Source organism: Schistocerca nitens, chromosome 3 (assembly GCF_023898315.1).
Source record: "Schistocerca nitens isolate TAMUIC-IGC-003100 chromosome 3, iqSchNite1.1, whole genome shotgun sequence".
Taxonomy (NCBI): Eukaryota; Metazoa; Arthropoda; class Insecta; order Orthoptera; family Acrididae; genus Schistocerca; species Schistocerca nitens.
Genome location: NC_064616.1, coordinates 60,790,369 through 60,814,337, shown reverse-complemented (window position 1 = coordinate 60,814,337; position 23,969 = coordinate 60,790,369). Strand labels below are relative to the sequence as shown.

The 23,969-nt window shown below is 44.5% G+C and overlaps 1 long non-coding RNA gene across 1 annotated transcript in view; it reads right to left on the bottom strand.

Moving 5' to 3' along the window:
- The window catches only part of LOC126249108 (uncharacterized), a 441,164-nt gene that overhangs the window by 53,229 nt on the left and 363,966 nt on the right, over window positions 1–23,969 (bottom strand). The window contains exon 3 of the long non-coding RNA XR_007545600.1: window positions 3,696–3,875. This is a non-coding gene — a long non-coding RNA (uncharacterized LOC126249108). The remainder of the gene's footprint in view (window positions 1–3,695; window positions 3,876–23,969) is intronic.

Below are 23,969 nucleotides of genomic sequence, written 5' to 3'. Positions count from 1 at the left end.
CTGGCGCCTCAGTTGGACCAGCGTTCGTGCTGGACGTGCAGACCGCGTGAGACGACGCTTCATCCAGTCCCAAACATGCTCAATGGGGGACAGATCCGGAGATCTTGCTGGCCAGGGTAGTTGACTTACACCTTCTAGAGCACGTTGGGTGGCACGGGATACATGCGGACGTGCATTGTCCTGTTGGAACAGCAAGTTCCCTTGCCGGTCTAGGAATGGTAGAACGATGGGTTCGATGACGGTTTGGATGTACCGTGCACTATTCAGTGTCCCCTCGACGATCACCAGTGGTGTACGGCCAGTGTAGGAGATCGCTCCCCACACCATGATGCCGGGTGTTGGCCCTGTGTGCCTCGGTCGTATGCAGTCCTGATTGTGGCGCTCACCTGCACGGCGCCAAACACGCATACGACCATCATTGGCACCAAGGCAGAAGCGACTCTCATCGCTGAAGACGACACGTCTCCATTCGTCCCTCCATTCACGCCTGTCGCGACACCACTGGAGGCGGGCTGCACGATGTTGGGGCGTGAGCGGAAGACGGCCTAACGGTGTGCGGGACCGTAGCCCAGCTTCATGGAGACGGTTGCGAATGGTCCTCGCCGATACCCCAGGAGCAACAGTGTCCCTAATTTGCTGGGAAGTGGCGGTGCGGTCCCCTACGGCACTGCGTAGGATCCTACGGTCTTGGCGTGCATCCGTGCGTCGCTGCGGTCCGGTCCCAGGTCGACGGGCACGTGCACCTTCCGCCGACCACTGGCGACAACATCGATGTACTGTGGAGACCTCACGCCCCACGTGTTGAGCAATTCGGCGGTACGTCCACCCGGCCTCCCGCATGCCCACTATACGCCCTCGCTCAAAGTCCGTCAACTGCACATACGGTTCACGTCCACGCTGTCGCGGCATGCTACCAGTGTTAAAGACTGCGATGGAGCTCCGTATGCCACGGCAAACTGGCTGACACTGACGGCGGCGGTGCACAAATGCTGCGCAGCTAGCGCCATTCGACGGCCAACACCGCGGTTCCTGGTGTGTCCGCTGTGCCGTGCGTGTGATCATTGCTTGTACAGCCCTCTCGCAGTGTCCGGAGCAAGTATGGTGGGTCTGACACACCGGTGTCAATGTGTTCTTTTTTCCATTTCCAGGAGTGTAAGTTTATTTGTCCGATGATGTCCTCAGGAGGTCGAACATTTTTATGCATGCTGGTACAGTTCACTGTCGGCAGCGTTTGTAGCTCGATAAATATCGAAACGGTACTCCACTTCTCGCCACTTGTTCATATGCATGACAGATGTTATACTCTCTACCTGGCGTATATCCGTTCTTTAAAATCTATCAGGTCACGAACCCATGTTGTGTAAACAGTGTCCTCGATAAACCCTCATGCACTGAAATCCAGCGAATCAGACCGGAAGACAGAGGGGTTAGGCAATGCCCCCCCCCCGCCCCCCCCCACCACCACCATATCTTACGATCCAACGCTCAGCAAACGTCGCATGGACAAATGTGGCAACATTCTCATTATGGTGGTGGGGGGGGGGGGGGGGCACTATCGTTATTGAAAATGACGTCGGGAAGCAACTATGGAAATGCATTGTTCGTGAACATGTCGAGATAGGTGTGCCTTATCATTGGCGCGCGCGTGCGCCACGGAACTCAGCGCTGTTCATGAAATGATGAGGCTCACATCTTGGAAAGTGTCTCTATCGTTTGCGTATTTACTTAACAAAGTAAAATGTCGAGTTCTTTCGGTATAAGGATGTAATTAAGTATACTTCTAGCCTGGACACCCTGTATACAGGGTGCAACAAAAATGTTCGGCACAAATTGCAGGACACATTCCTCACACTTAGACGAAGAAATTATATTATACGAACATGGGTCTGGAAACTCTTTGTTTCCATGTTAAACTCATTTTCTTCAACTCATTAATTATGGGAAACACACAAGAACAGAAAGTTAGAATTATGGGTAACGTGCACTCTTGGTGACGTCTAGTTACGTTGTGCACTGCCAGTGTTTTATTTGACGCGCCCCGGTTGCCATGCGACGTACGTCATTGCTTGTTTACAGGTAACATCAACTGTTCCAACGATCAGTACGACCGCGGAGTTAATCACAGACATGGCTCGTGCAGTGCCAGTGTACACAGATATCAGATATGGCAGATGTCCATTTGATGTATGGATTACCCTACGGCAATGGTGCTCGCGCCCAACGTTTGCACTGGGAGATATTTCCAGGACGAAGGTACCCAGACAAGAAAACGTTTGATGCCACTGATCGATGTAGGGAACATGAGGCGTTTAAGGCTGATACTCGCTACGGGGGGAGGCCTAGAAGGACAAGGACGTCGGGAATCGCAGCGGAAGGCGGCAGTTCTTCATGTAGCTGCAACACTGAATGTTGACCACATGACTGTCTGGCGAGTATTACACGAGGACCAGCCGTAGCCATACAATTTACAGAGCGTGCAGGCGTTATCAGCAGCTGATTTTCCTGCACGGGTACTGTGTTGCTAATGGCTTATTCGACAAATTGTCAACCCTAATTTTAAGTGCAACGGCGCTTTCACAGCTCAGGTGTCGTTTCAGCGAGATCTGATTGCAATATTCACAATCGGCGTGTAGGGGCAGACGTCAATGCTCACGCAGTTGTTGAAGCAAGTCATCAACGAAGATTTTCTATCAGTTTTTGGGCCGACATTTTTGGTGACTGTTTCGCAGCTACTCACTTTCTTCCACCCAGTCTAAACGGACAAAGTTATCATAATTTCGCAGAGAATGTTCTACCAGATCTGTTAGCAGATGTGTCTTTAGCAGTGCGACGAAACGTGTACTTCATGCACGGTGGAGCGCCTCCTTATTTTAGTGTTAATGTCCGTTGGCTTCTAAATAACAAATTCGGTGTCAGATGGATTGGTAGACATCGACCAACTGCCTGGCCTCTACGCCCTCCTGACCTAAACCCACTGGTCTTTTATTTGTGGGGGCACTTGAAAGCTCCCATTGAAAGATGTTCAGAGTCTCCTTGCCCATATTATGAAGGCTGCGAAACCACACGCTATAGTCCAGGGCCACATCAGCTCATCCGAGATTCACTACGACGGCGGGTCGATGCATGCTGTGATTAATGAGTTGTTCAAAATAAGTTGTAACATGGAAACAAAGCGTTTCTACACCCGCGTTCATGTAACATAATTTCTTCAACTACGCGTGTCCTGCAAATTGTGCCATACATTTTTGTTACACCGTTTATAGGAAACAAAAGCGGTCCTATCATACTTGGTACGTGCACTCTAGACGATAATTTTGTCTACGACTAACACTCGCCGTCCAGGACACGGACTAGGTTATATTTCTTAAAAAGGCTTCGAGTAACTAATGTAGCACTGCTTTCACCTGTGGCAATGTTTTTAACGTGAAAAATGCCGAGGTACTCCACAGTTAGGAGTCCCCGTTAATCTGCAATCCTCCTTCCCCTTTTAACTGGCTAGGTACGAGCGCTCAGTGATCGGAGAAATTTAACGGTGCACCATCTCCAGCAGTTCCACGCTTGGCACTGCATTGTAGGGTTCAAAGCAACCTTCGGTAGATGAGAGCTTTTAAAACTACAGATAAAAGAATGTCGCGCCAGAATTGGAGGTTTTGGCAACAGGAGTTACCACATGACAGCAAAGAGCAAGCACTTACTTAGCTGATAACAAGTTCCAGAGAAGAGTGGAGGCAGCCTTGAGTGCGGCTCGCTCCGGTAGTCGGCGTGTGGACGCAGGCGAGAGGGTTATGTCACTACCGCCGCCATAAGGTGGCTCTCCACACCACGTCAAGACCTCGTCTGCTGCGATAAGGAGACGACCTCCTATCACACGGGACCTGAAGCAAATAAAACAAAGCTTTATATTAGTATCATTGTCGCAAGTATCGTTATTTATGATTTATCTAAAAAACAATATGTTTCTTAGGCGTTGCAGCGGTACGTGACAGCGATGTGTGAAGGAGCTGGGAGAGTCCGCTGTTTAAGTTCCTGTCCCCCTTCTCTGCCTATGTTTCAGTAAGGTTTCAATAAAGATACAAAAAAATGGAGAGGGTATTTGAAAAGTTATTTTTCTTCGGGAAATGTAAATTTTCGGGAAACAGAAAATTCAAATAATATGCTTGATTTTCGTTCACTGAGCTTAATTTTTTGCATATGGCTTTCTGTTGTGTTGTAATAAATCACGTACAGGACAGAAAAATCCTGGTCCTTAGGATGTGAAAGATAAATCACTTTGGGTTTTGTAATTAAGTTATTTTGTAAGAAAATCACTTAATTTTTAAGTATATTATAAATAAAATCGAGCGTAATTTTTATTTCTTTATTGAAAAATCGAACACGATTCACATGATTTCAAGCATTAATTAAATTACAGAATTTAGGTAGAAACTATTTATGTAAGGCTGGAAAAATGGAATAGAAGCCATATGGTTCACACAACTTAACAAACCACTATTCCCTGGAATCTGCATTCAATTGGGCTCGAAAGAAAACAATTTGTTATAAAATGGGTTGGTATGACGTCTGGCAGTTATCCCTAATTTACTTAAAAGCTGAATGTCATCATCAGACTTTTCCTGCTTAAGGCCTGCCAAGTGGCTCCACATCACTTGCAGTAGATAGTAAGTTTTTGCATTGGCTTATCATTGTGGACTTTCACGTTGTAATTACATCAGAGTAATGGCGTATATATTGCAAACCGACATCGAGTTCTGCGCAGAACTGCGACAATTAGGAAATAAACACAGCAAAGAGATGCGTCACATTGGAAACAAAAGTACTTTATGATACCGTTTTCAAAAGGGTAAAACGCCGCACAGAAAAGAATAAAGCAAGTGACGTGATCTAAAATCACTTAAACAACGCTTTAGAGCTACAAACTGTATATTGGTTTAACCTGGAGGACGTGAGTTTGGACATCAGATTTTTAAATCTTGGTCGCGAAATACTGCACATTACACTGACGAGAATTTGCATTAGATGTAGTGCTGTGTTTGAAATAGATAGGTAGATAAAGAGAGAGAGAGGGAGGGAGAGAGAGAGAGAGAAAATAAAGCACCAGTGGATGGAATAATTTGTAATGTCATTCGACTGAGGTGCCGTCAGACCATGAAACGCCCGGTGGCTTGACAGTGGAGGACAGTGTGAGCAATACGTGGCGAATGTATGGGATTCTCTGTTTGTGAGGTACTGCAACCTTTTTAAATATATTGTTATTGCAATAACGTATTTTACAAAGCATGCTGCAGTGGATGATAATGAAAGGTGAAGCAACCAGAAGGGGAGGACGAAACGAAACGAAATTTCTGGGGTTGAGAGGCTGTGTGATGTTATTTTGGTAATTCCAAAATCGAGTAAAATTTACAAAAATCTTGGCAGTATGAGCCCACTTATCAGTATGACGTTGCAAGCGCTCTGGCACTGAATCGGTTGGGGAGGGTGTCGTAAAGCCGTCGTATTCTCTTCTGAGGCAAGCTGGCCCACAGCTGTTGCAGCTGGTCTTTCATATACCGGATACTGGAACTAGGTCAGAGTTGACGTCGAGCTGATTCTACGTATGTTCTATCGGGGAAAGATCTACGGATTTTGCTGGCTACAGGAGTAAACCAACATCAGACAGCTCGTAGAGACGCGGCCTCGTGTGTGGCCGAGCATTGTTCTGTTGGAAAAAGACAAAACGATACTGTCACACGAAAGACTGAACATGAGGACGCAGGATGTCCGTAACGTATAGTTTCGACTTCAGAGTTGCCTGAAACTCTTCCAGCCATGACCTGAAGCCATACCCAATGGCTACCCATACCATGACACCAGGAGTAACACCTCTGTGGCTCGCCAGAACATTGGAACAATGGGTCCTCGGTCGTACTCGTCGATGATGGTCATCTTCCAGCATAGTGCAATGTAGTGGTTCATGACTCAGACGCCATTCAGCACCAGTCCATGCTTTCCGGTCATTGCACCACTCAAAATACAGCCTACTGCATTTTGATGTTAACGGCAGCCTACACATGAGGTGGTAATTCCCTAATCCGGTTGCTGCTAGACTCTGACCAATGGTTTAGGATGACCGAGAATGTTCCAGGGAGTCCTCGGATGTCAGGCGCAAATAATGAAGGAACTACTTGGTACACAGTATGGCGATCCTCTCCTGTGTTGGTCAGACGTGGTCGATAGGAACCTTGGCTGTAAGTATGCCTACCGTCACGGTCCCATGCAGTCCAACGCTGGGCCACTGTCACATTCGAATGCTTGGCAGATCTGGAAACTGAACGATTCGACCAACCGGCTAAATGGAGACCTACAATGAAGACCTTTTCAAACTCAATCGGGCGCCCATAACACTGTCTCAGACGGCATCTACGTATCCTTTAGAGTGATCTCCCAACAACTGTATTACGGCGCATAGTTTAAAATAGTCTGCAGTCTATATGACACTGAAAACAGAATATTTCTATTAACGTAGACGTGAATTTCTATATGTTGCCTGCTAACCTTGTCTGTTATTCAGACCTCTTATATTCCGGTTTCCAGGAAGCAAACCACTTCGCTCCAGAGAGTTTCACAATGTGCGATGCATTTGTGATTCAATACGTAAGGTGCAGAAAAACAAAGTGATAATAAGGTCAGAGCAGGGTAGCTGACGTCGAATAGAGCAAAATTTTCCGAGTAACCACAGTTCGGAAATGCACCATTGTCGTGCTACGGCCATTAAACGACAGCCAACCAGCGACGAAAGCGTGGAAGTGTGTGCATTTAAAGTAGTTTGTTTCATATTACAGTTGCTACGCTAAATAGCGTAGCTACACATTCAATTAGCTGAAGATAATGGCTCCAACTGAGCAATTAAAGTTAGGCAATTTTTAAATTCCTGTCTATGGCTGGTTAGGACAGATTCGAATTTTCTGTTATGTTTACCGACTAAAGCTTGAATATTATATCAACTACACTGCTAATACCGTAATGAATTTTTTAAGATGTTACGTTCAGCTGCTGTATAGACAAAACCGCACTATTGGAGACACCCATACACGTTCGTTTACCGGCCAAACTTCTGCACACTCATAGCTGACTGGCTGTCGTTTCACGGCTCTAGCTCCGCAATGTAGCATTTCCGAACTGTAGTTGTTAAAAAAAATATGCTCGGTTCGACGTCCCCTATTATACTCTAACCTTATTATCACACTGTTTTTCTCCATCCTGCACAGCACGCGTGGGCAACCTTTGGTAATCCGTGGCCCTGATTCAGATATTAGGTGGGTGCTTCAGTTCGCAGCGTTTTTGTTTCGCATGTTAGTATTCCGATTACTATGGGTTTATTTGTCGATTGCAATTTTTTGTTTGTAGCTCAGTGCTGCTATCTGATGTCTTTTTGTCACCTGGAGATAGTGAGCGGGGTTGTGGACGCTAGAAAATGGGAGTGCCAAGTGGAGAAATCGGAACATTGCCGACATATTCTTCTGTCTGGAGGGGGGAACCGCAGCGGTAGGAACATTTGAGCCGTGCATGGGGATAATGCCGTTGGCCAGAGTACGACAAGGAAATTGTTTTCTCGTTTGAGGAAGGATCTTTTGACGTTAATCACTCTCCTCCCTCAGGAAGACCTACGGGGTTTGAGGAAGATCGTTTAAATGCATTAATCTACAATGATCCACGTCTGTGTGCTCCCGAACTGGCAAATGCGGTGAGCTGTGATCAATCCACCATCGTACAACATTTGTATGCAACGAGGAAGGTTCAAAAATCGGGTGCATGGGCACCGCATGTTCTAAGCCAAAATCACAAAAATCAGCGGGCTGCCACATGTGCATCTCTGCTTGTTCGTCATCAACTGGCTAGTGAACAAAAACGGCCATTCCTATCCTGTATCGTTATTGGTGACAAGAAACGGTGTCTTTATGCTAACATAAGGAAAAGAAAGGAATGGCTGAGCACGAACAGAGCGGTGAGCATTCACGAAAGAAAATGTTACGCATCTGGTGGAACAGCGATGGTGTGCTGATTGCTTCCCCGAGGTGTAACCATCACTGCTGACATTTATTGTCAACAACTGAGACGTCTTGCAAACGCAATCCAAGTACAACGACCAGAGAGACTGCGTAAAGTGATGCTACTCTATGAGACAAAAAGCACTATGTAGGAGTTGGGTTGTGAAGGCATTCCAGACACACGTCATTCATCTGATATTGCGGCGTCGGATTTTCACCTTTTCCGCTCTTTAGTGAACAAACTTTCTGGACGAAAATGCGCTCCGAACATGGCTCGACGAGTTCTTCGCCTCAAAACTAGGCGATCTGTACAGTCGTGAAGTCAAAAAGTTACCTCGGCGTTGGTGGGCTGTAGTAAATAGTGAAGGACAACATATTGATGACTAAAGTTGTGTTATGTGAATCTGTTGTGTTTCTTAAACTTATGGTAAACGCTTCGAACTTATGCACCAACCCAACACTTAAGCTAGCGGGGCATAACGTGGCGTAACAGCAGTGCTCCCAGCACGTAAAGTCAGACCCATAGCGCCGGTGTTGATATCCCGGCGCACCAAGCCAACAAATTGTGACTCAAAACAATCGTTCCTGAGAGTACTTCTGTATTCACCCCATCTTCCGATGTTTACTTTTGTTTACGAGTGATGAACATTGTTCGTTTACTTGCGACGTTTTACATTGGTCTGTTACAAAAGTTTGTTTCAGAATTCTGCTATGCAGGCACTAAAGAAATAGCGTCCATGACACGTAAATACTCGTAAGTGTAAACGTCTGAAGATGAGACGCCAGGCATCTTGAAATGTTATCACGAAAAAAAACGCCTATTAAAGCATCTGCTTGCAGCTAATTAATTATAAATTACCTTCAGTTTCAACTGTTGCAGTTCTAATATGTCCTTAACGAACACAATTTTTTACTAAAGTTAATGAAAAAGAACAGAAACACAAAATACTGCAATAAGATACAGGGTGACAATTATTGAACTATATGAAAAAAGAAAACGTAAATGAGTTACAAACTACGGGTACACACACTTTATTCTACATGTAAACGTCACTAAAGATATTCGGATTTAGGTTATGACATGTTCTATATGCCTGCCATCATTGGCGCAAACGAATATCGAAATTTCGCATGACCCACTGAAGTATCGCAACATCGATGCTGTCGATGACCTTCTGAATGGCTGTTTTCAACTCAGCAATGGTTTGGGGTTTTTGCTGTACACCTTGTCTTTAATACAATTCGCCGGTCGGGATGGCCGAGCGGTTCTAGGCGTTACAGTCTGGAACCGCGTGACCGCTACGGTCGCAAGTTCGAATCCTGCCTCGGGCATGGATGTGTGTGCTGTTCTTAGGTCAGTTAGGTTTAAGTAGTTCTAAGTTATAGGGGACTGATGACCTTAGGAGTTGAGTCCCATAGTGCTCAGAACAATTTGAACCATTTTTTTAAATACAGTCCCATGAAAAGGAGTGGCATGTGCTCAGAGTCGGATTATATGGCCTATGAGTTCCCAAAGGTGCTCCTCCAGGACATCAAACACTCTCCTGCTTTGATGGGGTCGAGCTCAGTCCTGCACGAAATACATATTGTCGAAATCAGAGTCATTTTGGGTAATGGGGACGATATCATTTTCCACACCCTCACGTACCGTTCGGTAGTCACCGGGCCTTCAAAGAATATCGCACCGATTATTCCGTGACTGGACACTGCACACCACACAGTCACCCATTCAGGATGCAGAGACTTCTCGATCGCTAAATGCGGATTCTCAGTCCCCCGAATGCAACAGTTTTGTTTATTGATGAGCCTATCCAAATGAAAGTGGGCTTCGTCGCTAACATGCGCATCCTAATTCCTATTATTCCCCGCGGGTAACCTTGCAGTTTGAACGTCCTAACGCAAACCGTTCAGAAGTTATGGTGATTTTATTTCGTATAGTTCAATAGTTGTCACCCTGCAGATAGGCAATCCCAGTCGACACGCACTAAGGAGTAACTTCATGACTATTGCCCATAGGCAGTTCATTCGAGTGTTTGAAACGTAGTGTCTTAATATCCAGAAACGTTATTAGCAAGCATTTCTTAAATGCTTCGCTCCCAGCTTCAGGCAGTGTTGGCTTCGGTCACACAGCTTGAGGCTGTTGCCAATGGGCATCACTGTGGGGGCCCGGATGGGGGTTTGTCGGGGACGGCCAGCTCGTCCCACGCATCCCCCGATCGGACTACGACTGCGGCTGCCCGGGATACTGCCCACATTGAGGCTGATCCCTCACCTGTGGTAGAGTGGGAGGTCGTCTCGAGGTGTGGCAGGGGGCGAAAGACATTCCGGAGGGCTGAACGGAAGGCCTCTCCAGTTTGTCTGACGAACCGGTTTCAGGCTCTGTTAGCCGGCCGGGTGGCCGAGCGGTTCTAGGCGCTACAGTCTGGAACCGCGCGACCGCTACGGTCGCAGGTTCGAATCCTGCCTCGTGCATGGTTGTGTGTGATGTCCTTAGATTAGTTAGGTTTAAGTAGTTATAAGTTCTAGAGGACTGATGACCTCAGAAGTTAAGTCCCATAGTGCTCAGAGCCATATGAACCATTTTTCAGGTTCTGTCTCAGGCTGATACTGATCTTCGGCCGGACATGGGTGCTTGTCCTGTTCCAGAGGTTGCCCCTCAGTCTGCAAGATCCGGGCGGTCGCAGAGGGTGGGCTTACTGGTAGTTGGGAGCTCCAACGTCAGACGCGTAATGGGGCCCCTTAGGGATATGGCAGCAAGAGAGCGGAAGAAACCCAATGTGCACTCCGTGTGCATACCGGGGGGAGTCATTCCAGATGTGGAAAGGGTCCTTCCGGATGCCATGAAGGGTACAGGTTGCACCCATCTGCAGGTGGTCGCTCATGTCAGCACCAATGATGTGTGTCGCTATGGATCGGAGGAAATCCTCTTTGGCTTCCGGCGGCTATCTGATTTGGTGAAGACTGCCAGTCTCGCTAGCAGAATGAAAGCAGAGCTCACCATATGCAGCATCGTCGACAGGACTGACTGCGGACCTTTGGTACCGAGCTGAGTGGAGGGTCTGAATCAGAGGCTGAGACGGTTCTGCGACCGTGTGGGCTGCAGATTCCTCGACTCGCGCCACAGGGTGGTGGGGTTTCGCGTTCCGCTGGATAGGTCAGGAGTCCACTACACGCAGCAAGCGGCTACACGGATAGTAGGGGTTGTGTGACGTGGACTGGGCGGTTTTTTAGGTTAGATGGCCTCGGGCAAGTACAGAAAGGGCAACAGCCACAAAGGGTGCGGGGCAAAGTCAGGACATGCGGGGACCAAGCAGCAATCGGTATTGTAATTGTAAACTGTCGAAGCTGCATTGGCAAAGTACCGGAAATTCAAGCGCTGATAGAAAGCACCGAAGCTGAAATCGTTATAGGTACAGAAAGCTGGCTTAAGCCAGAGATAAATTCCGCCGAAATTTTTACAAAGGCACAGACGGTGTGTAGAAAGGATAGATTGCATGCAACCGGTGGTGGTGTGTTTGTCGCTGTTAGTAGTAGTTTATCCTGTAGTGAAGTAGAAGTGGATAGTTCCTGTGAATTATTATGGGTGGAGGTTACACTCAACAACCGAGCTAGGTTAGTAGTTGGCTCCTTTTACCGACCTCCCGACTCAGCAGCATTAGTGGCAGAACAACTGAGAGAAAATTCGGAATACATTTCACATAAATTTTCTCTGCATGTTATAGTCTTAGGTGGAGATTTCAATTTACCAGATATAGACTGGGACACTCAGATATTTGACGGGTGGTAGGGACAGAGCATCGAGTGACATTATACTGAGTGCACTATCCGAAAATTACCTCGAGCAATTAAACAGAGAACCAACTCGTGGAGATAACATCTTGGACCTACTGATAACAAACAGACCCGAACTTTTCGACTCTGTAATTGCAGAACAGGGAATCAGTGATCATAAGTCCGTTGCAGCATCCCTGAATATGGAAGTTAATAGGAATATAAAAAGAGGGAGGAAGGTTTATCTGTTTAGCAAGAGTAATAGAAGGCAGATTTCAGACTACCTAACAGATCAAAACCAAAATTTCTGTTCCGACACTGACAATGTTGAGTGTTTATGGAAAAAGTTCAAGGCAATCGTAAAATGCGTTCTAGACAGGTACGTGCCGAGTAAAACTGTGAGGGACGGGAAAAACCCACCGTGGTTCAACAACAAAGTTAGGAAACTACTGCGAAAGTAAAGAGAGCTTCACTCCAAGTTTAAACGCAGCCAAAACCTCTCAGACAAACAGAAGCTAAACAATGTCAAAGCTAGCGTAAGGAGGGCTATGCGTGAAGCGTTCAGCGAATTCGAAAGTAAAATTCTATGTACAGACTTGACAGAAAATCCTAGGAAGTTCTGGTTTTACGTAAAATCAGTAAGTGGCTCGAAACGGCACATGAAGACACTCCAGGATGATGATGGCATTGAAACAGAGGATGACACGCGTAAAGCTGAAATACTAAACATCTTTTTCCAAAGCTGTTTCACAGAGGAAGGCAGCACTGCAGTTCCTTCTCTAAATCCACGAAAAAATGGCTGACATCGAAATAAGTGTCCAAGGAATAGAAAAGCAACTGGAATAACTCAACAGAGGAAAGTCCACTGGACCTGACGGGATACCAATTCGATTCTACACAGAATACGCGAAAGAACGTGCCCCCGTTCTAACAGCCGTGTACCGCAAGTCTCTAGAGGAACGGAAGGTTCCAAATGATTGGAAAAGAGCACAGGTAGTCCCAGTCTTCAAGAAGGGTCGTCGAGCAGATTCGCAAAACTATAGACCTATATCTCTGACGTCGATCTGTTGTAGAATTTTACAACATGTTTTTTGCTCGAGTATCATGTCGTTTTTGGAAACCCAGAATCTGCTCTGTAGGAATCAGCACGGATTCCGGAAGCAGCGATCGTGTGAGACCCAACTCGCGTTATTTGTTCATGAAACCCAGAAAATATTAGATACAGGCTCCCAGGTGGATACTATTTTCCTTGACTTCCGGAAGGCGTTCGATACAGTTCCGCATTGTCGCCTGATAAACAAAGTAATCGCCTACGGAATATCAGACCAGCTGTGTGGCTGGATTGAAGACTTTTTAGCAAACAGAACACAGCATGTTGTTCTCAGTGGAGAGACGTCTACAGACGTTAAAGTAACCTCTGGCGTGCCACAGGGGAGTGTTATGGGACCATTGCTTTTCACAATATATATAAATGACCTAGTAGATAGTGTCGGAAGTTCCATGCGGCTTTTCGAGGATGATGCTGTAGTATACAGAGAAGTTGCAGCATTAGAAAATTGTAGCGAAATGCAGGAAGATCTGCAGCGGATAGGCACTTGGTGCAGGGAGTGGCAACTGACCCTTAACATAGACAAATGTAATGTATTGCGAATACATAGAAAGAAGGATCCTTTATTGTATGATTATATGATAGCGGAACAAACACTGGTAGCAGTTACTTCTGTAAAATATCTCGGAGTATGCGTGTGGAACGATTTAAAGTGGAATGATCATATAAAATTAATTGTTGGTAAGGCGGGTACCAGGTTGAGATTCATTGGGAGAGCCCTTAGAAAATGTAGTTCATCAACAAAGGAGGTGGCTTACAAAACACTCGTTCGACCTATACTTTAGTATTGCTCATCAGTGTGCGATCCGTACCAGATCGGGTTGACGGAGGAGATAGGGAAGATCCAAAGAAGAGCGGCGCGTTTCGTCACAGGGTTATTTGGTAACCGTGATAGCGTTACGGAGATGTTTAGCAAACTCAAGTGTCAGACTCTGCAAGAGAGGCGCTCTGAATCGCGGTGTAGCTTGCTGTCCAGGTTTCGAGAGGGTGCGTTTCTGGATGAGGTATCGAATATATTGCTTCCCCCTACTTATACCTCCCGAGGAGATCACAAATGTAAAATTAGAGAGATTCGAGCGCGCACGGAGGCTTTCAGACAGTCGTTCTTCCCGCGAACCATACGCGACTGGAACAGAAAAGGGAGGTAATGACAGTGGCACGTAAAGTGCCGTCCGCCACACACCGTTGGGTGGCTTGCGGAGTATAAATGTAGGTGTAGGTGTAGAAATGTTCGTCCAACAATACTTTAGAAGACTGATCGCGTAGGAATGGGTTATTTCTGTTCCACTAAATAAATTAAGCCCTTATTTATCTTTAGATTTTGGAAAGTTTAAAAGTCTGTTCCACTAAATAAATTAAGACGTCAGTTACTTTAAAAGTCTAAGTCGCTTGATTTGAGGGTATACTGCCTGTACTACACAGAAGCCAAACTGGAAAAATTCGAAGAAGATGTTGGCGAATTGTCAAACTGATAATACTCCCTCCCACACGTTCCACAAATATTGGTAGTACTTAGAAAATGCGTACCGGGCAGACAAAAATGAGAGCGCTTCTCTTGCTCTTCCACAAATTAATACCGCGGGCTCCATTGAAACCACGAGGGCGGACCCGGCGTGCGGACCTTCAGATTGGCAGGCCACCCGTGCTGCATAGTGTGCAGATTATGAGATTTTCTTGTGGCACTGTATCAAAGGTGTACCGTTAATACCTTCACCCGGGGAAAACCACCGCCACCGCCGCCAAAGTCAACTGTCGTGGACAATAATGTTCTGACAAAAGGTGTGATTGTGAATTTTCGCGGTTTGTTGCAGCGGATAATAACAAACGCTCGAAAGACGGAAATAAGTATTTTTCATTTTTTTCCTCGATTGCTGGCCTTGGCTTTCATAACCATCTACAAGATTACTCTGCAATTCAGATTTAAGTGTATTCTTTTTTAAATTGGCTTTCAAGCTGTGTCCATGCAGCTGTCTCAACAGTAATGTCAATTATGACCATACGAAAGTATGAACAAGACAACATCCGGTCCTCGAGAGCAGAAAATCTTCGAACCGGCCAGAAATAGAACCCGGGCGCTTTCGCTAAGACGAGGAAGCTGGTGATTATAACTTCGCGGAAAGATCTCACCGTAGCAAAAAAGTTTTTGTTTTAATGACTGCCCCCCCCCCTCCCCCTCCTCACTATTCGCTTATCATATCCGTCTCTCTCTCTCTCTCTCTCTCCCCTGTTTCGTGGTAATACAAAATGAGTAGCTTTTCCTTGAACTTCTTCGATCGTCTTCCTCAGTCTTATCTGGCAAGGATCCCATGCTGTGTAACAGTATTGAGGAAGGGAACGGTGAAGTGTAGTGTAGGCGGTCTCTTTAGTTAATTTGTTGAATCATCTATTCCGCCAATAAGACACAGTCTTCGGTCCGCCTACAGCAAAAAAATTCCTGTTTGTTCCTTCCAATTTAATTTGTTCGTAATTGTAATCGCTGGATATTTAGTTGAATCCGCATCTTGTTTTGTGTGAGCTTTCATGTAACCAAAATTTAAGGGAATTTTTTAGTAATCACTTGGAGGACCCCAGTCTTGTAATTGTTCAGGATCAAATGGTTCAAATGGCTCTGAGCACTATGGGACTTAACATCTATGGTCATCAGTCCCCTGTCACTTACAACTACTTAATCTAACCTAAACTACGGACAGCACACAACACCCAGTCATCACGAGGCAGAGAAAATCCCTGACCCCGCCGGGAATCGAACCCGGGAACCCGGGCGCGTGAAGCGAGAACATTACCGTGTTCAGGATCAACTACCGCTTTTAGCACCGTGAAGATATCTTGCCTACATCAATTTGTAATTCGCTTTGATCTTCTGATGACTTTAATAGACAATAAACAACCTCATCATGTAAACCGTGTAGGAGGGTTGATAAGGAATGTCTTTTAAATCGTTTATGTAGATTAAGGAGAGTAGAGAGCCTGTAACACTTCCTTGGGGAGCCCCAGATATAACTCTAGTCTCGATAAGTGAGTTCCTATCAATTATTACGAACTGTAGGAGCTGACAGGAAATCACGAATCCTGTCATACAGCAACACCAAATGGAAACATTACACAGAAATACACTAATTGCTCCCGAGAGCTCATTGGTGCACAAAGAAAACAATATCAGAAGAATTTTATGCAACCATAACCAGTATGAAATTCAGTAATGGACGGTTAAAAAAAATCTACATCGACTAGTACTGACTGACCCATCTCTCAGCAAATGTAGAAGCGAAGGAAACATGAACCATATAATATAAGGATGTCCCGAAAAGAAAACGATGACAGATCTAACACTAAAACAATCGATCTCTGTTGGGGTATAAAGATCCCCATTGCGTTTCCAGAGTTTATAAACCTCCATACACAGCTTGCAAGGAGTTATCAGTGTCAATATAATCAGAACCTTGAAGACTCAAAGGACCTGCGAGTTAGTCAAGGTGCGTTTCATTGCTATAAATATCGAGAGAAAGATATTTTGGACTAAGAATGAGTCGAAGAACACCTGCTGTATGCCGACACGTGCGAATATGAGGTGTCCACATCAGGATGGGAGAAAACGAAACGAAGAAAGATATCACCTGTAGGTGTGACTTCAACTACCAGAAACGAAATGGACATACCCACTGTAATGCATGCATACAGCGAACTTAATTACACATTTCTCAACTTATACTACTTATTTTTTAGACAACTGAATCTTTTTCTTCTTTAATCGTAGTAATGTTATTATCAATGTTTGTAGATCAGTTTACATAGATTATACTAAAAACTGACTAGTGTTAATATGTGTAATTTATGGATGGTTGTTTATTCACACGAAGTAATAAGTGCTATGACAGGGGATCACGAGTTGATTCCACATTTCTAGATTACCAGGTTCCTGATACTGTTCGTCACGAGCGGTTACCAATCAGATTGTAGGGCTATTTAGTACAATCACGATTAAACCTGATGAGGATTATCAGACGTGGATTTGAATCGCCGTCCCCCCCCTAGCACATGTTCATCGCCCAAACCACTGAATCACTTCATTCGTTTGGGATACTACATCAATGGGGCTCCTGATACGTCACCCATTGTCTCGTAAGCATTTGTTCTCCTACTGCATCTCATAGACGAACCTGATCTTCAGGAAGACCTTGCACCACTCTTTTGCTCCAGAAGTGTATCAGAACGTTCAACAAACACTCCACAGTTAAGTGGTTTCTTGTGTGCTCCTCCATCCCGTTCCCTCCTCTTTCAGATCACCTAACCTCAGTACCGTTGTGCACATCCTGGACAAAATTGCGCTACGACTGTCTCTGTGAACTGTGATCAACGGTTGCGGTCTTGGATTAGGACGCCTTCTACTGTCTTCGGTACGTACAATGTTATGTTATGATATGTAAACGACGGAGAGGCTCCGTCCCCGCCGCAGCCGCAGTGGTCCACAACCCCACGACGACTACCGCAGTCTATTAACCCCTCCGCCGCCCCACACCGAACCCAGGGTTATTGTGCGGTTCGGCCCCAGTCGTTCATGAAACTGCTTAGCAGATTGAGACTATGAGGGCGAACCGCGATATGTGCATAGTCGGTAGACCACTTGCTATCGAAACGCGAAGGTCCAAGGCTCGAGTATCGGTCCGATACCCAGCTTTCAAATGGCTCTGAGCACTATGGGACTTAACATCTGAGGTCATCAGTCCCCTAGAACTTAGAACTACTTAAACCTAACTAACCTAAGGACATCACACACATCCATGCCCGAGGCAGGATTCGAACCTGCGACCGTAGCAGTCGCGCGGTTCCGGACTGCTGAGGTCATCAGTCCCCTAGAACTTAGAACTACTTAAACCTAACTAACCTAAGGACATCACACACATCCATGCCCGAGGCAGGATTCGAACCTGCGACCGTAGCAGTCGCGCGGTTCCGGACTGCAGCGCCTAGAATCGCGTGGCCACTGCGGTTGGCGATACCCAGCTTTAATCTGCCGTGAAGTTTCAAATAAGCGCACAATCAGCTAAAAATTCATTCTGGACATCCTTCGTTAATATTAATGGGGTGTTCGTTTTGTCACTGTTTCCAGCTATATTGCGCTACACGCTGGGAAATGTTCCGCATTGCAAAGCGAAACGTGACTAGAAATTTTGATGCCCATGTGAGTCAACATAACGAATTTGCAGGGCGGTACCACTGAGCCGCCTCTTAATTTTACACGTATTTTAAACTAGTTGTATTTGCGATATCTGGACAAAACTTATGAAAAATGTGTGTAATCAATCATTATGTTCGAATATTGTATCGAATATATATCTCAAATTGAGTTATTTATGTATTCAGAACACACTTGGCGCTTAAAATAATATACTTCACTTAAAAAATGACATATTTCAGTGTTACATTTCGCCGTTTCTCCAGTATTTGGGCTACGTGATATCGTAGTCTTTATTGTTTCAGCTATATGTAAGCTAAGTTTAAGTCTTCTTCTCGTGACAGTATTCTTTTATGCGTAGGTTCGTTCTTCGGCTAAACATACTATGTCAATGTTTCTGTGTTTCTCTTAAGACAAATCTCGCACTTCCTCTAGTTGGGTCCTTAAATTATCTTCGTAATCTTTTTTCCTTAATGTTATGACTTTCCAGATGCTTGTAATTTACTTTTTATCCATGGAATTTGTGCTTTTTTGTAAATAGTTACGGACCAATTTTGTTATTATTTTACGTTTCAACTTGTAAAGAGTTATAGAAACTCTTCTTCTGTTCCTATCGTAATTGGGGTCTACTACTTCAGCAGTAAATCCGGATCTGATCGGGCCGTAAACTGTTTTGTTGCATCTTTAACGACTGGAAGATATTCCTTAAAATTTTTTATCTTTTCTGCATTCAAGAGTGATTTTCAGTGTTTCTTTTGCTTACAGGAAACGTGATTTGACAATCGCACTGTAACATTTGATCTTTCTCGTTGCGGAATTGATTTGGATTTACATGAGTTTTGCCGTAATGTGTCAGTCGCCTATCGGTAATACTTCAGGTTAGAATGTCACCTCTGTATATAAAACGTCCGTTCTTTTGCCGTTATCAAAATTTTTTACTCATGTGCAAACGGGGCCTCAGGTGCTCATTTACGTCTCGTTCAGTTTCCAACTCTTTTTATGTTTCCCTTATGCGTTACTTGTAATCTCTGTATTGGACATATTGAAAAGAAAACGACATAGAGGTTGCCTATACAGAGCACTTCTTTAACTTCACTGGAAGGATGGCTAGCTTGCCTTCTTTCCGTCTCATGCGATTACTGAATTCATTAGGAACCACAAACTACCGTATTCCTGTTGTAAAAATAAGTTAATGTAGTACTGAAATTAGGCAGCTGGTTTCTCGAGGATTAAAATAAATTTCGAAACATATTGTAAGAAAAATGCTATGTCATCGGAAAAACGTTTGTTTAGCAGAATAAAAAGCAGTTAAAGTACAAGAGCGTGGTTAAAAGGAATACCTCCAAATTATTTATGAAAAATTTGTTAAAGCCCTTTGAATAAAACAAAAGTTATTAACATTCTGAAGCTTTGTTCTTCATGTCTACACATGTGCAAGCCTATGCTGCAAGACCGCTCCGAACTGTAGCGCGTAACATAGCGGTGTGTAACGTATGTCGGTGTGTGAGAAACAATGTGCTGTAATCATGTTTCAAATTCGAAGAGTTCGTCCACACGTGGCGCACCCTGTCCTTCAGCATGACAATGCGCGACCACACACGAGCGCTGCGACATCCTACAATAATCCGACGTCTTGGATTCACTGTCATCGATCATCTTCCATACAGTCCCGACTTGACCCTTCCGATTTTCATCTCTTTCCAGAAATTAAAGAACATCTCCGTTTACTTCACTTTGATAGTAATGGAGCGGTGCAAGCAGGGACAAGGCTGTGGTCCCATCACCGAAGTCAAGCATTCTACAACGGCGGTATCAACAAACTGGTCTCTAGCTGGGAGAAATGTGTTCGTCACCACAGTGAATACGTTGAGAAATAAATATGTAGACATGAAGAATAAAGAGCTAGAATGTTAATCACGTTTGTTTTATTTAAAAATCTCTAAGAGTTTTTATATAAAAATTCGGAGGTAGTATTTTTCAACACACTACCGTGTATAGTAGGACAGAATGAATCTTTGCATCTTTTATCCTTATACAGGCTGTTTCAAAAAGACTCATGCGATTGCAAAAGACCAAATCTTCTACACGAATGAGGATAGAAACTTGGGTGAATTTTAATTTACGCATAGAAACTAATGATTTAACATGGCGCCAGTTGTAAGTTGTGGTTGCCGGCAGAGTCTTCATGCTCCTTCCTTACCTATTGTGGGTCGAGTCGACATCCACAAAACGCGTTTTGCCTTCTCTGTTGCAACAGGTGCAATTCAGCTAAAACTGTGCGGAGTGAGCTTCGTAGTGAGCACGGGACTGTACCTCCTACAGCCGAAAGCATTCGGTTATGGCACCAGAAGTTTCAAAACACTGTTTATTTAAGGCGTCCCCCGTGTGCTCGTTCGAGATGTAGAGAGCATTCACCAGAGTTTTTGGACTCAGTACACAGAAGTCTACTCGTTGCGCCAGCCGAGAGTTAGACCTTTCTTATGTGTCCGTCTAGCGTGTTTTGTAACTACACATGCTTGAGTTGGTTTTATGAATTCATTCTGGGCATTCATAATGCCCAATTTCTTTTCATGTTTCGTGTTTAGTAATTAGGTTACATTCCATTTCAGTGCAAAACTGAACCGCTGCGACCTAAGAATGTCGAGAGTACAACAGCCAGATATCATAGTTGAGCACGAGGGACACTCCAAAGCTACATTTGTCTTGTGCCGTTTCCCCAGGCAAAGATTTACGGTCGGTTCTTTTTCTGTTGAAAGTACTGTTGTTGGTATCACTTACCCGGAAATTCCATTTCTCAACTGCACGGAGCATCTGCATGTAGAGCGTTTCTCTACAGTGAGATGCCTCAAAGAATGATCGTGTGCGAGTTTGACTGAGCACACGGTATATGGAATATTTTGTGTGGGTTTGTGGAAGACTCTGTCTGTGTGTCGCATCGTCCAATATCATTGGGTGAACCGTGACGCCACACAACAGTAGCTCCAGACATGCTTGCAGAAGTATGGGGCGAGTTTTACAATCGTCTGGATGTTTCTCGTGCGTCCAGTTGAAGGTGCATTTAACGTTCTTGAAAGGTAAATGACAACTTTGATTCGGAACGTAACTGTAAAAAATACCCCGAGATTTTATGTTCATACATATAAAATATACAACATTGTAAAACGGACGATTGTTATGAAAATAAAAATACTTTTTGATCGTATGAGTAAGTTGATATTTTGCCCAAGTTTCTACCTTCAATCATGTAGAAGATGTAGCCCGTGAAACAGGATGAATCTTTTCCGAACTCCTTATCTTTCACACCGAGCAAGGCGGCGCTGTGGTTGGCGTACTGGACTCGCCTTCGGGAGGACGACGGTTCAAGCCCGCGTCTGGCCATTCTGATATAAATTTTCTGTAATTTCCCTAAAGCGCTCCAGGCAAATGCAGGGATCGTTCCTTTGACAGGGCAATTCCGATTTACTTTCCCACCCTTTCGTAATCCGAGCTTGTACACCGTCTCTAATGACCACGAGGTCAGGGACGTTAAGACTTAATCTTTCTTCCATCCTTCCCTTTCAAGATTCATTTACTCGAATTCCTGTTTGTACAAAGATTTTCAGCAAGGACTCACGTTTACGGGGTTACATACATCCCGTTAAATCGACTGTTGTGGTCGAACAGGAAGCAGTGAATGGTTCGCGTTTAGTGAGGCGGGTGCAGGTGGGGCCAGTGGACTGGAAGCTCGTGGCGGTACTGGCCTTGGGGCGAGACAAGCGCGGGATCTGAACCTTGTCCCACATCGGCCGAGCCCCTGCAGCTCCAGTTTTGAAAGGAGCTCCACGACCGCTGTTTCCAGTGTGCGCTGAATACAGCGAGCTTTCGTCTTCAGCCCACTTCATCTAGTTTACCAGAAAAGGAGTGCTTAACGAGGCTACGACACCGTTATAGCAGACCATCAACAGTGTTGCATTCCAAAAGCAGTGGACCGTACCGTATTTTCTCATTTGTTTCTTTTTTTTTTTCTAGCCACGGACCACAATTTCGATTATAATATGAACCGACAAAGTGTGAGACATTTTCTAATTTAAGGAACTAACGCGACATTAGCCGGTTATAATAGTTTAAAAGTGTGGTATACATAAACAAGGAAAGCCATAGGGGTATTCTGACCCAGCTCCTAAACAATGACTCCACTTTTCCATGTCTCAGCTGATCTGTTCAGTCCCTGTTGGTGTAATACGATCATTTAACATTTGTCTCTCCAATGTACAATTTTAACTCCGTCTAGAAAACACATCATAATAGTATTTATTCACACCCATTTGTATTACGGTTCTATTGTTCCACAAGTTCCACTTTTTTTTCACAAGTTAATACATGGCTGTCCAAAAAGAAAGAACAAATTTCTAACATATATTTTTTCGAAACTACAAAAGACAGAAAAACAATTTCTACCTCCCTGGAAAGAAAAGTTCAGATTTTTATACATTCGATGTGAGCACCATGTGTTACACCACAGATATCAAAACGGTGACTCATATCCTACCACACACGGAGAAGCTGGTCTCTCTTTATCGAATTCACAGCTTGAACAGTGCTATGTTCCAGACTTTCAAGGTGTGTCGGGCATAGGGGAGATAAAACGCGGTCTCTTACGTGGAGAAGTTATGTAAGCACGTCCGACGCTACCTGAATGACGCCACTCCAGGGCTTTGGTTCAAAAAATGGCTCTGAGCACTATGGGACTTAACTTCTGAGGTTATCAGTCTCCTAGAACTTAGAACTACTTAAACCTAACTAACCTAAGGACATGACAGACAGATATGCCCGAGGCAGGATTCGAACCTGCGACCGTAGCGGTTGTGCGGTTCCAGACTGAAGCGCCTAGAACCAGGGCGTTGGATGGGAGAGAAGGAGGAGAAGATGGAATTCATCGACAGTGACCTCCCAGGTCTCCAGGCCTCACACCTTGTGACTTTTATCTGTGGACTTATGTAAAAGACCGCTTTTTTATCCCCATATTCCTGACGTTCTTGAAAGTCGGTGACATCTCGGTATTGAAGCTGTGAATTCGATAACGAGAGACCAGGTGACTCGTGTGTGGAAGGAAATGAGCCACCGCTTTGATATCTGTGGTGTGACACGTGGTGCTCACATTGAATGCATAAAAATTTGAACTTTTCTCTTTCCAGGAACGTTGGAATTCTGTTTCTATCATTTGTAGTTTGGAAGCAGTAAATGTCTGAAACCTGTTCCTTCTTTTTGAATGGCCCTGTTATCAGTATCTTTAAACGAAATTCAGGAACTTCCGTAACTGATGACTCTACCCGTGTCCAGTTTTCTCCAACTAAAATAAAAATATAAATATAAGATAAGAGGCACATATTCATGTAAGAGTTATTACTGTTAGGTTTACAAGGAAAAAAAAAACACAAAATATCTTTCCGATTACAGAATAGTAAATAAAAGCAACTTTTCCTTGAAACATGACGAGGCGACAAGTTATGTATAAAAACTGGCCAGGTGCGAATAGAGCTCGGCAATTGAGGCTTCCGTGCAAACTTAATTATATACATAGACAGTTCATCCATTCCGGGAATCGAGAACATATACTGGAAAGATATCGGTCCCAGAGATTCCAAGACTTTCGAGAACGTTTTAATTTCAAGTCTGAAGCCGATTAATAAGTGACAAAAGAAATATTTTTTCATGTGATGTAATTACAAATTAATAGTTTCTGATTTTTTCCTTTACTTGTACTGTGGAAGCTTGTTTCTTCCCAAATTTTATGATTCTAGGTCAACGGAAAGTACCCAATAGGTTTTGATGAGTAAGTTTTCGAGGCCTTCATATGTGACATAAATCTGAACTTGATACGTTTACTCGTTTCTGACAAAAAAATTTCTTAACT